Source organism: Cupressus sempervirens, chromosome 8 (assembly GCF_028749045.1).
Source record: "Cupressus sempervirens isolate cs-2001-9-10 chromosome 8, ASM2874904v1, whole genome shotgun sequence".
Classification (NCBI taxonomy): Eukaryota; Viridiplantae; Streptophyta; class Pinopsida; order Cupressales; family Cupressaceae; genus Cupressus; species Cupressus sempervirens.
This window is the reverse complement of record NC_143125.1, coordinates 778,804,846-778,812,560: the sequence shown is the minus strand read 5'-3', so window position 1 is coordinate 778,812,560 and position 7,715 is coordinate 778,804,846.

Genomic DNA, 7,715 nt, shown 5'->3' with positions numbered 1-7,715 from the left:
GTTGTGTTCATGTTCATGTTCTTCCAAGTCATTCCCCTGGAATTAGTAGGGGCAATGGGATCCTCCACCAGATTCTCAACCTAAGTAGCATGAAAAGTATCAAATTCCTCATCCACTTCCTCCACATGAGAATCATCCCTATATTGATCTGTAATGAGGTTCAAAGGGAAGTCCAGGTCTTTATTGCCATCATTTTTCCCTTTCTCATATTTCTACTTCTTCCTTAAAGGATTCTTGATAGTACCTTCCTATTCAATGTCAGTACCCATGTCATCACTCTCCTCATCATACTCATCAAAGGATATAACAACTTGTTTATTAGACACAGTTTGGTTGTCAAATGCTTCCCAGCCTAACCAATCTTCTTCTTCTTTCTATCAATCTCCTTCTTAGCTTCTTCCTACTAGACCCAACCTCCTCAATCTCAGTCTCCATCCCATCATCATCCTCAAAGTAGTCATCATCAAACTCCATAGCCTTGTTGACCTTTTTTTTGGTGAAGTAGTCTTTTTCTTGGTAGGGGTCTTCATAGGAGTCGTAGACATAGTACATTTCCCCTTGCCATTATTTTTAGGCTCTTCACCTCAAGAAACTTTCCAACAGAGTGAGATTTAATGTACTCATGTATGGGTAGCATTAGACCACATGAAGAGGGGAATCGATATAAAATTTCTCCCTCATTTCATTAATGTTGTCATTCATTGATGAATAAAGATAAAAGGTAATGTACACCTTAATGTCATGCCTAGAATGGTTCGAGAGGGAAAAATAATGCAAAAAAACCCTAGAAAATTTATCATCCAACTTAGCATAGTAAACAATTGACATAAACCTCTAGAGATTCTTAATGCATTTAGACTAGTAATAGGTTTTACCTTCTTGTTTAACAAGGGCCTCACTCTCACCTGGCTCTTTAGGAAACTCCTCAATAGATGCATTTGAAAATTTCCAATCTCCATAGAACCTTCTACCTACAATCGAAATACCAATCACTTTTGAAATGATTTCCTCAGTGATGCTGAAGTTTTGGCCACCAACATTCAAGGTTCCTTTGTTCCACTTCCTCATGATAAGCTAGGTGACTTGAAGATTCCTATCATGGAGTCTTTCCATGAAAGTAATCAAACCATCTCTCTCTAGAATTTCCCAAACCTTTGTCCTCCTCCATTTATCATAATTTGAAGGTTCCCTTCTCCTGTGATGAGCCCCTATGATTTTCTTCTTGCAATTACTGAATAGAGTACTAAACTAGTGCAAAATCACAATGTCAAGCATAAATTGAATGCAATGCAAAGCAATGACTCTCATAAACACCCAAAAAGCATGCAAAAGAAATAAAATATAATTAAAATGTTGTCCTTTCGCATCTTCCCACTTCTCAGAATAAAAAATCAATCATTTCTAATTACTTTCATTTTCTTTAATAATTGGTCCTCCTTTCCCATTTATGATATCATAATCAATGCATGAAATGACATAGTTAGGCATATGCACACTTCCTTTCCATTTCATCCTTTGGTCACACCACACCACTATGTTGGCAATAACTTCAACAAAAATGTTTGATTCACGTTTAACATGGGTAACATAAATATTTTCCATAGAATTAAGGATATCAATAGGTTCCTTAATTATGTTATCAATAGTCTAAGAGGGACTAGTTTGGCCCTTGAGACAATTAGCAATGTTCAAAGAATTTCCCTCCATCCAAAGCTTAGAAACGTCTTTTTCCTTAGCTAATTTGGTAATCTAAAGAGTGTTCATTGCCTCAACCAAGTGGTTAGACTGAATTCCCAAGGGAACTGCCACTGCTGCTATGCAATGCCTAAAATAGTTTCTTATCACTCTCCCACATCCACTCAACTTGCATAGTGTGATGTTGAAGTTGATTAATGCTAATATATAATATTTCTTCCATTAACCAATTAATCCATCAAAACAAGCTAGGAATTTATTTTGTTTATCACTAGTATAAATATTGGCATCGGTTTCCCAACATAAAGCTCTCACTACAAGCCCAAAATGAGCTACCTCTGGCTCATACCCAATTTCCCTATAGTTCAAACCTTGAACCAACATGCTCGAACCTATTGTCCACTTTTTCTAATTAGAGATGCAAATTTAATATCATTAGGTCTTCTATTGTTGAGCCATTGCTTCTTCTTCTTTTTTTCCAAGACATGCCTTTTGGGATCTCATCTCATACATCTGGGGGATCATATCCTTGATGCCCTTTTGCAGTCTTTAGAGATCTTTGTTCACATTTTTTGGTTCTACAGAAGTGCTCAATAGCTTTCAACTTGGATTTACGATTTTTTCTAACATTTCCAACCTATACCCTTTTCCTACCATATAGTGTTGCTTAGAGGTCTGCCTAGATTTCATTTTAATCTTACACAAGTTTACCATGGTTTTAGGATGGAAATCCTATTTACTATTTGGAAAGATAGAAATTTTAGTATCATTTCTCATCTGTAATTGGATAGTAATATCTCTATGTATGTTAAGGCATTTGTACGTAATAATGTGATGTTGCAAATTCAAGCACATGCCAACGAGGCGCTCTTGAAGGTGGCTCATCTTTAGGAATTTCTTTAGCATTAGGGTAATGCCCCTTATACGTTGGTCAGGATTACCCCATATGTTTATGCCCTAAAAAAAATACATGTCCTCATAGTCATTGGTGGTGTTTTAGCAACTACACTCATCGCCCACACACGTCACATTCTCGAGCCCTCCATCCTTCTAGAAGGGGAAAAGATTTCTAATGATGTTGCTCTACTTCACCACCCAGGGGTGGCTCCATGTCTGCTAGGCATATTGTAAATCCTAGTCACTTTTATCCTAGTGTTTCTAGATAGGGATTAGATGGCGACATTGGATGTTATTTTTCTTCCAATTTCCCATAGATAGTATTAGCCATTTCTCCCACCAACAGAGATGTTGCTGAAGAGTAAGATGCAAAAGTTGAATATAGATGGTTTAATCTAGACCCCACTCCCTCCTCTGTTGATGTATGGTAGACAAGGGATGATCAAGACCCTTCTCCTATAGACACAACTCTAGCATCATGTACTTTTTCCTCGTATGATTCTCATGAGGTGACTTTATGTCCTTGTCTCTTTTTTTTTGTATATAGTTGTTGCAACAGTAAGATAATTATGAAGAGATCCACTTTGATTTGTTTATAAGATATAATGAAAATCCAAGAACAACAACTAAAAAGGAATGTTACCTCATTTTCTTATCATGATCAAAATCTATAAACCTTTAAAAATATTACAAATGAATTTTTAAAAAGTCATCACAAAAATATCTAATAAACAAAAAAAAAATTGTTTAAGATGCATTTGGCCAAAAGAAGCCATACCCATAAAATTAAAATCGATGAGGAAACTGCAATTGAATCCAACGAAAGGCCATGATCAAGTAATCAATCCCATTTCCATAGAAGTCTCTATACAAAGAACCCCAAATGACACATGATGTTAATACTATAACTGCATATATTGCTATTATTTGAACATATTGGGCCTGTATATTTTCCCATTCCATGACTTGGCATCATCACTCTGAAAAGCGAAGTACCAATACACACGCTGATTTCAGGAAAGCTGGTCCCCATTTGGACTACTTCTACCATTCTAAATGCATGCCCTCATTAACCAGGTACAACTTTCTTTATGCTTCACTCCATCTCCATCTCCATCAGTGATTCAGTAACTACTCATCCTTCTATTTTACAGCCAAAGTAGAATAGTGAGATAAACGTAAGGCCGCATAAATCTGCCATTATCAAGGGTCTCACACAATAAGTTGTATATGAAGCACAAACTTTTGTTACACAAGGAAACAGTTATCAATGTATTATATGCTTGTCATTTAATTATATTCGACAATAAGAAATTTAAAAGATTATATCTTTTCAACAATCTTTAGAAAAATATAGTGTCAGTAAAAGTAAATGATAAATAATTATTTTAATATATCAAATGGTGATAATATTAAATAACATTTAGATTTGATTAACTAATAAAAATTGAAATTACACTAGTATAGGTATCATGCTCTTTCTACTCTATGATATCAAGCACTTGTGACTATCAATATCATTTGTTGTCAAACCTATTGTATTTGTGAGAACAAATGAGGTGGTTGCAACATAGTAGTACTCTTTTCAACAAATCTTGTAAATATGTGGTCTTATAAGTTACATTTATGGAATTACAGCAAGAAATATTTATGTTAAAAAGGATAGTGTATAGGTATACATGTAGATCTAGGTGTAACTTTAGTTCACCTTTATCCTCATTTTGAAAATATATTAGACTTGACTTTTTTCAACAAGAGTGATTCTTTAGGTGGGAAAAAATATTTTAAAATTTATTAGACAAGACAACAGCAAGAAATCCTATCCTAAGGGTGAGAAGACTTTACACTAATATTTTAAATGATTTAACAAGAAGAAATAGTCACAAATGACCAAAACATACTTATCATTAATGAACTAAAACAAATATAAATAAGATGGAAAAAAGTAGTATCAAACTAGGGGATTGTCACCCTAATTACTGCTACCTTCCCCCAATTATTGTCATAAAAAAGTACTAATAGTGATCACACATGTACTAATAGTTGATATTTTTTAGTTTCCGTTGTTGGGGGGTCTTCGTGGCGGGTATCAAGTGAACGTTTTAAAATGACACTTTTAGACCACCTCACACTCTATGAGTTCTACAGAGACCTTTGTAAATGTGGGAAAGTTAAAAGGTTAGCTCTAAGGTCTTCACTGAACATTTTAAAGTGACACTTTTAGACCACCTCACACTCTACGAGTTCTACAAAGAACTTTGTAAATGTAAGAACCACGTCCTAAACAAAAATGCCACATCACATAACAAAAAATGTGGAAAAGAACCAATCATAAACAGAGTTGAAAAGTCAAGAAATCATTCGTTATCCATTAATGAAATAAAATAAATACAATTAGTTTATCAACTTATACAAATTTAACATAACAGTATGATGCTCATTTACATCGCATAAACATTACAATATATGAACTATGATGTTGTTTTACATTGTATGCCCATCTTATACATATAGAGAAGTACATCTCAAACTTTTAGGATTACATTATTCAATTATCAAAGATTACATCAATTGAATGTTATTGTACATCATCACCAAGATGAAGATACAAGACCATGAGAAAGGTTTCTAAAACTTGATATGTGTCCTTCAGTGTATCTGATCTCCAAAGCCATAGGACAACGTCCATCTGCTATCTGAGATAGGAGTGTGGCCCAAGCGCTTTTACCTCACCAACCACAGAGTGTTTACTCCCCCACGATTCTTCCTAACATGAAGAATACCCTAACCCTGGTATAAGAAGTCGAGCTTCCCATAACAAGTCAATGGATCCGATGGATCCGATGCAGCCGTGAAACCTACTAAATACAACCATGTGCCTAGTAGCCTAATCACAGGATGTGGTAGGGAACAAAAAAGAACACTACACATCTAGCCATATGTAGTGAAAGAAAATTGTAACATGTCTACCCACATGTACATTTCTTTTAACTAATGCATATCTACACATGCAAAAATGGAAACAAGCATAGTCATGCACATATGATATATGTTAGAAACAACATACTTAAACGCAATAAATAAATGGCTTGGCCAAGCACTAAATTCGCCAGCATTACTAAAAAGAGAGACAAAAGGTAATGAATCCTACTTTTGAGAACTTGACAGGTAAAGAGAAGCAAAAACATAATGCATCCATCCCCACCCTCCTAATTACCACATTACACCTAACCATCAAGAAAGTAAACATAATCACCCAGGACATCATGAAATAGTTTATCATGGAACTATAAAAGTTATTTCAATTTGATGCCTACCTCCTGAACATAATAGTAACAGAATTCTGAAAGTCAAAGTCCCTACAATATTACAAGTTTGAGTGTGCATTCATGTTGATCACACATAACATGTAGATTTTCCCCAAGTGTAATTTCACTTGAGAACATGAAATATATCAAAGTTTATCATTCAGATTTCTAATCCTAAATAAGTAGTATCAATCAAGGGAAAATTAAGACACTCATCCATTCACACTTTCTAGTGTATGAAGATCTCTTTTTTAGAATGTTCGGTCAAGAAAAGAAAATATTAAAAAAGTAAGATATATGAAAGAGTTTCTACAAGAATCAGTTCTCTATATTAAACAATCTCCTATATACAAGGTCGTTTAATATTTCAAGAACTTATAGTTGTTTGAAAGAGGAAAACATCACATAACTAGACCCATGAGCAATATTAACCATCACATAGATACACAAATGAGGAGAAGCTCAATGTTAGCCAAGCAGTATGAGCAAAAGACCCAATTGGCTGACGTTTCCAGTCTTAGGGATGAAGAAGGGTTGATGTAACATAGAAAAAAAAAATGAAATTGTTGTTTAGCTCTGCATCTACTTATAGCCATGTCTTGAGGTTTTAGTCATGTTCCCTCATTGTTGTGTCACACAAAGATATTAAAAAAATACAAGAAAAATCAGTGGTAATGCTTACAATCCTACCATTTTCTCATAGCTAAGCCATACATGGGAGTTTAAAAGAATAATTTCTAGTTACAATGTCTGATAGCATATTATTGATGAGTCCATAAATTCAATCCTTCTGAGAATTGACCATAAACAAAATCTTCACCCAAACCCCCAAGTAGTCACAATACTATTCGCAAATACTGGAACTTAAACAAATGTGTTGTTTTTCCATTGCCCTTGTCTAACCTCTACGGCCGCCAATACCTCCTCATGGCCTCCTTCCGTTGATTTTATAAAAGCCTTTGCAAAAATAATTGACCTAATCCTTAATTTCCTTTTTATAGTTGTGAAAAGAGCCATAAGAAAATAATGCATAATAAGAATCAGTGTATTTTTGGTGAGGAAACATTACATACAAAGAGTATATGTGGTCAAGAGTTTCATTTTTAAGCTAAATCCAAACATTTTTACGTAATTAGTTAACAAGCCAATGATGTACTTATCATATCTACTATATATTACCAATTTCATCTCCTCTCAAAGAGCATAGAGAGGTTGGTTAGAGTATATATATAAAAATGCATAAATGCAACATTAACTTAGTATCAAATAGAGATACACTTTTACTATTAAATTTCTTATTTAAAACTATAATCAATATTGTTTATATTTGCACTTAGATCACTCAGAGAAGGTTAGGGATAAAACTCAAACTTAGATTAATTTAATCACCTAATATTTAAGTGGTCTGTGGGTGCAATTGCAAGATCATTCGAAGCAACCTCAACCACATTCTCATCCCATTGATCCTTCAACACTCAAACACTCGCAACAAGCAACACATCATTAATCCAAATAATATGATTAATACAACATGAAATGTAATCATAAATAACATAACATAATGTCATATAAAATGAAATGTGACATCTCATAACATCTTTGCATCAAATTAATCATTGGATCATCATAATAAATGCATTAAGTTACAAAACTAGGAAAAATATCTTAAATATTCCTTAATTATTATTTAAACCAAAAGGGTTGACCGGTCAAGATCAACTTGATCACCACACAAGTAACCAACAAGGCATGTCAATAAATGAGATACCTACAAAGATTCATCAAAAAAAATCATCAACTTTGTTAGGATTAAAC